The sequence below is a fragment of the Triticum dicoccoides genome, chromosome 2B (genome assembly GCF_002162155.2).
Source record: "Triticum dicoccoides isolate Atlit2015 ecotype Zavitan chromosome 2B, WEW_v2.0, whole genome shotgun sequence".
In the NCBI taxonomy this organism is placed as follows: domain Eukaryota; kingdom Viridiplantae; phylum Streptophyta; class Magnoliopsida; order Poales; family Poaceae; genus Triticum; species Triticum dicoccoides.
This window is the reverse complement of record NC_041383.1, coordinates 713,246,531-713,255,342: the sequence shown is the minus strand read 5'-3', so window position 1 is coordinate 713,255,342 and position 8,812 is coordinate 713,246,531. Positions and strand designations below refer to the sequence as shown.

The 8,812-nt window shown below is 44.3% G+C and overlaps 2 pseudogenes; both read right to left on the bottom strand.

Annotated features, from left to right (window-relative positions):
• Positions 1–8,812, bottom strand: part of LOC119365799 — a 22,404-nt pseudogene that overhangs the window by 4,868 nt on the left and 8,724 nt on the right.
• On the bottom strand, positions 4,756–7,988 carry LOC119365801 (annotated as a pseudogene).

The following is an 8,812-nucleotide window of genomic DNA, read 5'->3' as shown; positions in this document are numbered from 1 at the left end:
CGCCCGTGTACGTCGCGCCCCGTACTCCCGCGCGTCGTACGTGTGCGGTTCGGTAGTGCGATCGGGAAAGGAAAAAAAAAAGTACGCCCCACCCCGAGACCCCAACTCCACGTACGAAACCCTAGCGGCATGAACGCCGCCGTGGTCCACCGCCGTCACGACGTCGGGCGGCGTCCGTAGTCACCCACGCGCCGTGAAACCGACACCCCATCCCCGCCTAGGAAACCCTAGCGTCATCAACGCCGCCGTGGTCCACCGCCGTCACGACGTCGACCCCGACGTGCCCATCTAGTCGCGAGCACCGACGGCGTCCGTAGTGACGACACGCCGTGTCGCCGGTGAAACGCCCAGCGCTCGCTCGTCGTTCTGTCCTGGTACGCGCCCTCCACAACATCGGTGGCAGCAACGCATCGGCGTCGACCCCGGGCGAGGACCCCTCGACGGCGCAGAGTAGGTTAGGATGGCTCTTTTTGTTCTTTTTTTTGATGATTTTGATTTGTCCATTGCATTTTTGTGCATTTTTGTAATGCAAAATGATTCCCTACTTAGTTAAATAAGAGAGGAGAGTAGTGACTTCTTAATGACCTCATAATGATTTTGTATGTTCAAATTTGTATGCATGCCACATAGTCATGTCACTGTTGACGAATTTACTGTATTCGCGATGATTTTTTGTGGAATGTTGGCATTGATCTCACACCTTATTTGTATGTGCATAGATGGAGCAAGTAACCGGATACGCCAGTGATGATTCCGGTAGCGATAATGGATCCTCGTCATTGAATGCGAACCAACCTCCCGGAGACAACTATATGAGTCAGGATGAATCGTACATTTGTAATGTAAGTACCTTGAACGTTGACAAAAATATATTGAACAAAAACTAGTTATTTGACACTAACATGTCCTTTTAAATTTGTACAGGTACATGGCAATGCTGACGATGAGGAATATGATATAGATGAACAATTTTATGCAGATAGTGTGAGCCAGGTATGTTGAAAAAATTGTAGAGAAATGATTGACATTAAAATTGTATGACCACTTATGTTACTTTATATGTGCACAGATAAATGCTAATGGTGACAATGAGCGTAATAATATAGATGATGACAATGCCGAGAGCGAGGTCCATGCATCTCGTAGTGTGAGCGGTAGTCAAGTAAGTTCTTTACATTAATTTTGGTTAGTAAGAATATAAGAAGAGATTGACATGCAAGGTTATATGTCATATTTTGCAGGGAGGTGTTGATGGTCCTAGCGGGAATGATGAGCACATCGATGATGATCAGTTTGACCTTGACATGTGCTATGATGAATATCAGCAAGAGTCACTTGATAGGCATTGGGCAGTGATGGTAAAGACATTCAGGTCATTAGACGAGGTTTACACGTTCTACAACAAGCACGCGAGAGAACGTGGGTTCAGTATCAGGAAGGACTCGCTAAAATTTTCGAAGGATCGCGCAAGGACTCCGCGCTTGAGGAGGTATCTCTGTTCCGCCGCAGGAAAACGACAGGCCAAGTTCTGTACCATGGAAGGCCGGACCCGCAGGCTTAGACCGGAGAGTCGATTCTTATGCGAAGCCCATTTGACAGTTAAGCTTGATAAAAAGCTCAATCTTTGGTATGTCAGCAGTTTCTCCGATGATCACAGCCACACTCTTGCACGACCGGACGAAGTCCCTTTCCTCCGATCTCATAATCAGATGAAAGCATTTGAGAGAGCTGAGATCTTAGCTATGTCTGGAGCTGGGATAAGAAAACATATCATTTTTGACAACATCGTTAGCAGGTATGGGTCGTATGCAAAGTCACCATTTCAGAGGACAAAGTTGTACAACATGTGCTATAGGGAGAAGATGAAATTGCTTGCACAAGGTGATGCTGATACTGCCGTAGGAATCATGTTGACCAGAAAGGACAGAGATCCAGACTTCTTCTTTGAGCACACGGTTGACGCTGAAGGCAGGCTCCAAAACCTCTTCTGGTGTGATTCGCAGTCACGCCGGGATTATCTAGACTATGGTGATGTTGTTGTCTTCGATAGCACATACAAGATGAACAGGTATGGAATGCCGTTCATCCCTTTTGTGGGTCTGAACAACCACCGTTGCACTACTGTATTCGCCTGCGCCATTGTTTCAGACGAGACTGAGGCTACATATGTCTGGTTGCTTAACACGTTCTTGAAAGCTAACTGTCAGAAGAGGCCCAAATCAGTTATTACAGATGGAGATGCAGCGATGATAAGGGCTATTAGGAAGGTGCTTTCTGACGTGTGGCATCGTCTATGTTCATGGCATATTGAAAAGAATATGCAGAAACACCTCAACCACAAGTCATTGAAGGAGTTTAGGGCATTATTGTACTATGCCACTACACATAAGGTTTTTGAGGAGAGATGGGCCGCGTTTGTGCGCAAATGGCAGACGGAGAAAATAAAAACATGGCTCCATAGGATGTACAGGAAGAGGACGCTTTGGGCTGCATCATATTTGTCTGGTGGGTTTTTCCTTGGTATGCGCAGTAATCAGAGGAGTGAGAGTCTGAACTCCAGCCTGCACCTTCATCTTGACTATGGTATGACGATTGTTGACATGATTGTACACTACGAGAATTGTATTGTTCACCTCCGTGAGAATGAAGCTTATGATGACTACACGGCCTCACAGACTCTTCCAGTAACAGTGACTGAGTGTCAGGCCATTGAGTCGTATGCTGCGAAAGCATTCACGCAGGCAAACTTTTATATGTTGCAACAAGATATGAAGAAGGTACAGGAGCTTGAGGTGATTGATAGACTGACAGGGACCGATAGTCAGAGATTTGTGGTTGCGTGGAAGAATAACAGGGATCACAGATTTAATGTGGACTATACGCCAGGTAACTCGGCAGAAACTATAAAGTGCAGTTGCCGAAGTATGACTCGCAAAGGGCTTCCTTGCAAGCATATTATTCATGTTTTGAATGCACTGAACTTACCTGTGATACCCAAGTGTTGTGTCCTGCGAAGATTCTCAAAAAAAGCACGAGCTGGACTGCCAGTGAAGCGCACCAGCGATTTGTTTGCGTGGGGTTGGTCGAGTGGTGAGGACAGAGCTAGATATAGTGAGTTGACCATCAAATCTTCAGAAGCCTGTCATGTCGCATGCAGTAATCCTTTCTTATTCGACAAGTTGATGGCAGCTCTGGATGATATTATAGTGAATAAGGATATTCAGGGAAATGAAGATGATATTCAGCGAAGCTTCGTGAACAGTAATCCATTTGAGCCTAACCGAGATCATATTCTGGTTCGTGATCCAGTAAAGGTTTCCACCAAGGGCGCACCTAAGCAGAACAGTAGAGGTCGCGGTAAGGGTGGCCCAGATGTGACAAAAAATGAGAGGCCTAAAGCATTTGACGAGAAATCTGGACGAAAATGTAGCATATGCAGCGGCTCAGGTCATAACAGGAGCACATGCAGCAAAAATGAAGAGTATGTCTATTATTTGTTTATGTCAGTTTTGTTGTTTCATTAACGGTGCATTGATTCTCATATTTTTTGTATGCAGCAACTGGGCTTGAAGACTCAAGTGTAGACGATGCGAGTGTTTTACCTCTTCCATTTATATGAAGAACATTTGTAATATTTATGTTCGTGTTGAGTATTTTATGTGTGAAACATGATTATTGCGTACGGACCGTTGTCATTTCAGACTTGTTATTTTCTGTCAACTACAATGAAATTACTGTGGTGACAATTGTTATGTTGAGACAACATTGTTGTTGATATAAATATTCACTATTCATTGTTTATTTTATGAATTCTGCATGTATTTACTACAGTCCCGTCGGCTGTCAAATATATCAAAATAGAAGAAGCACTCTGTGAACTGTTGTTGAAAAAAAAAGAAAAAAAATGCCCGCCCGTCTCCACAGCGTGACTTAGTAAGCCCGTCGTTATCAAGCCCAACGGGACCCTACAACAAGCGTTTCGGAGCACGCCGTGGAAACCAGGCCCAACAGGGCAGCATCGACGCGGCACATCGACGGGGTAGTAATCAGAGGAGTTCAATACAACGACGGGAGCTGAGTATATAAACTAGTCGGCGTCGCCTTCGGCCGTCGAGGTGGGACTAAACTTGTGTCGGTTTCACTGGCGCGGCGTCTCAGCGGTGGTAACTGGGCCGGCCCACGGCGCGTCGAGCCGTCGAGAAGACCGCGTCGTCAATAGCCTTTTTGGGCCGGCCCACGTCGCGTCGAGCAGTCGAGAAGACCGCGCCGTCCAGTGCCTTTTTGGGCCGGCCCACGTCGCGTCTGGCTGTGTCCAGGTCGCCCCGCGGCCGACGCAGGTTTAGTCCCACCTCGCCGGCCGAAGGGGACGACGACCTGCTTATATACTCAGCTCCCGTCGTTGCATTGAACTCCTCTGATTACTACCCCGTCGATGTGCCGCGTCGATTCTGCCTTGTTGGGCCTGGTTTCCACGGCGTGCTCCGAAACGCCTGTTGTAGTCGCCCGTTGGGCTTGATAACGACGGGCTTACTAAGAAACGCCGTGGAGACGGGCGGGCATTTTTTTTATGTAAAATAATTTTTAAGTAAAACGCAGTGTGCTGCCATATGTTTAGTGCACAAAAATTTAACGACGACATGATTACATATAACTATTCGGCAACAAAAAAAACATGTAAACAAAAAAAATCATTATATAATATTTATGAAACGAAATATCATGTGGACAGAAAAAAACATTTGGAAAAGTGCCGAGTCTATTACATATAACTATTCAGAAGCAGAGTGTATTACATAAAATTTATAAGCAAGTGCGCAAAGCGTTTGGAAAATAAAGTCCTCCAGTACCACCCAATCACATGCAAAACTCCTCCGTGCCGCATCTATTTCTTCTTCTTTGATATCCGAATAACTTTGTTTTTCACTTCATCAAGCTTGTTTCTTTCCGAAAATATAAGTTGCGCAATCATTAACTCTCTTGAATCATCAATTGAGGTCTGGAAAAAAAATGGTGTTAGCACAGCGTTTATTGTACATCGTAGTCCAAACATGACTTGCGTACCTGTGAAAATAAGCCTGTCCATTTGTCACCATCCCAATTTTGAAAGCATCGAAGGAGAAATAGTCCACACGAATTCCTAGTGCATACAATTTACGAAGATTAAATATCTACTGTACATACAAGACCAACATTCTGTCGAAGTAAAAACTCACCCATCATGTTGTTTTGGCATGTCATACGTTTGAATAGGCCACTTGGAAACATCCGGATAATTCACAATTCCGGTTGCATTTGCTTCTTGGATATCTTCTGCTAGTTGTTTTCTCTAAAGATATAACAAACATGGTGGAAAGCATGTCATTCAGTGTACTAAAGAAAACGAATGTTACCAAATGCACATTTGCAAGTTAAACCTACCAGGTCCTCAACGAGTTCTCTAGTAACAGTGTCAAGTTTTCCGGTCATCAACGAGTCAAGAACCTGAAACTCTCTTTTTCCGCTATGCATGACGACAGTAATCCAGTGATTATTTTGCTTGTTTAGAGGAATGTAAGTCTGCATCACAAGGACCATAAAACACAATCATCACATAATATCGTATGTATGTACCGTGTTAACAATCAAACTTACCTTTGATTTTTTGAAATACTCGTCCTCACATCTGTTCACGGGTCCATTACTATGCGACTCTGCTTCATAATCATTACCGGCGGTCTTCTTTCCGGGTCTAACGTGAAGCAACCAATGTATCCTCCAAGTTGTTAACATGAAACGATCATCATTAACTTTGTCGACCAAAAATGATGAGTATGCATCAATTACCTATAAATAATGTGTTAGATTTAACAATGGTATTTTCGAATGAATTGTAAAACAATATATGAAATTAACTTACGTCGCCACTTAGCCACTCATGGTTAATAATCTGACAAGCTCTCCTCACAGTGAGACCTTCTTCCATGCCATCATTGAAAATTTCTGTTTTGGCATGTTTTTGTAAATGCTCATGCGCACGCACATACTTGATGGACGCTTTCACCACATCATACTCATCACCAGATTTGTTAACATCACCATTTTGGAACAATTCTGTAACGCACCACTCAAATACTTACAAACGCAAATACATAAATAATTGTTACGCAATAACAATTAGAAACACAGAAAACTTACTTCCTTTGGCAGAACGTTTTGCACGTTTGTTTGGTTTATGGACCACATAAGGAGACTTGACATGTTGTGATCCTCTGCGCTTGCGCCTGCCAGTAACCTCCTCCACTTCCTCTTGTACTCCTTGAGAACCAACCGACGCATGCGATGCGATTTCGTCCGTCTCTAAAGATGTGGCAGCTTTTTCATCTGATACTTTTGGTACTTGGACAGGATCATCCATATCACCCTTGAAACTATCCCAGTACTCAGGTGTGCAGTAAAAAGGTGTGTTTTCACGAGAAGTTACATCAAGCCGTTATCATCCTTTTGCAAATTCATTTTGGAAGGTGTGCGGAACCGGTCTGAATCATCTTTTTGATATACAAACTCTTTTTGCAGACATCCAACATCGTTTGAAGACTCATTAATGCCTCCGTACAGATTCTTTTCGTCCTCTTCCAGGTTACTGGGTTTGTAGGAGACGCCGGTTTTGTTCAGTTTCTCAATCATCCTCTGCAAGAAAACATTTCATCTTAGTTCTTCAATTCAGTGATGGACATTAAAGAGACGTGCTCAAGTGTTACCTGTGCGCATAACTCTGGCAAACGAAGCATTTCCTTCCGAAGCTCATTCATCTCACTCAAAATCCGGTCCATAGTAGGCTTCTGGCTCGAAGCCTCCGAGGTACTGCCCTCTTTCCTCGTTCCAGTAACGTTAGATTTTTTGCTACTAGCTTTCTTGGTTTTTTGAGCTTCTTCTTCCGCAATTTTTTTCAACCTATACTCCTCTGTAATGTTGTCATCGATCTACAAGTGCAACAAGATAATTATACATAAAAACCATATGCACACTTTACTTTATTTCATAAATGTAAAAAAATGATTACTAGGATTACCATCCCAACACCACGACCATATTCGTAGTCGTATTTGTCTCTTCTCACAGCCATATCTTCCGTCCAGTTCCTCATCAGCGGGCTCAACAATGCCAATAGATCATATTTTGGACCGGTGATTGGTTGCACCTTCTCCCAGTATAGGTACTGCAAAACACATAAACTAATTAAATTACATGTTCTTCCGTGCCATTTTATAACAAAAGTGTTGAAATTAATAAATAGAACGTACTTGCAAAAGGGCGAGGTTCCCCTGGGGCCACTGCCTAACATGGCCGTCCTGCAGAAGCTTACCAATCTCCGATAAACAGAATCGTGAAGTGAATGCATTCCAGTTGAACTTCCTTATCAACTTAATATTTTTCACTAGGGCATAGTACTTTTTCGGAACGTATTCATGAGACACTGGTGCAATTATAGTTCCTAAGAGAACTAGAAATGTCATCCGAATAAAGTCATCATCAGTGCTCTTATCCTTCACAATCTTTTCTATGAGATCATCAATCATGATCTTACCATTTTTCTTGCTAACAAAACTAACTGGTATTTTTTTGGTTGCTTTTTCTCCTTCAGTACTAAGAAACCCAAAAACATCCACTCCATTGTTTTTCCAACCAAATATGGAGTACACATCATCATGCCTTAATGAAATAAGACCTTTACATCCAGCAGTACTTCCAGAACTCTCTTGAACCATGAATTTTTTGCTACTCGGATTGTAACTTTGGAGTAAAAAGTGAAGCAAAAAATCACGCATCCTTATCGATGGTATTCTAAACATGCCCTGCATATCCGTTTCATAAAACCTGAATTTCTGACTTGGTGACAGTTTGTCAACTAGGCTAACCCACTTTTGAACAGAACATGGAATCACACCGTCGATATTCATACTGCATCAAATAGATTTCTGTCACATACCATCATACTGTTATGAGCCTCGTTGTATAAAAGAACTGGAAAAAAACTTACACGACGGCGACGATGGGAGAGGCACCGGCGGCGTATAGTGGCGACGGGTGAGGGGACGCAAGCCGGCGCGGGCGCACCGACGGAGTTTGTACGGTGGGGCGACGGTGGGAGAGGCAGCGACAACGTAAACAAGGCGACGGGTCAGGTCAGGGCCGCACCGGCGCCGTTTTGGAGTGTGGGGCGACGGGCAGCGTACGGTGGCAGCACGTGCAGATCGCGGCGGCGGCGAGACGGGGTGACGTAGAAGGAAATTTTGCATGCACATCGGCTAACGACGTCGCCCGAGCGCTTATTGCGGCGTCGTTTGTTAGTGGGACGGCCCCATGCACGCATGCGCGTCGGTTAGCGAGACGGCCGGCGTTTTTTTTTGCAGGGCCTCATTTTTTTTTACTAAATGAAATAGGCATATTTTTTTTAACTGTATCAAAAAAATTTATCTTAACCAATTTCTTAAACTTAATCAAATATGCTCTTTTTTTAACTACTGCCCAGACGTGACGCAACGTGCGTTCGTTGTCGGATTTTGTTCATTTTGGCCGTGGGGTGCCCGGATGGGGCCCCACACGCGCTCCCAGAAGTTGGGTGCAATCCGTCAAACCGCTCAGGTACTTGCTGTGGAAGGGGGTGGTTTCGGTATGGCCGGAGGGGACCCTCGGTCACACCTCTCCGCTTCGCATCCGCCAAACGTGCCCAATTTTTTTCCACGTGCTACTGTGGCTTAGCAGGGCACGCACGCAAAAAATTATCCCGTTTCGAGTCCGTATGCATTTTCTACCATTTTCCAGGCAGAAAACC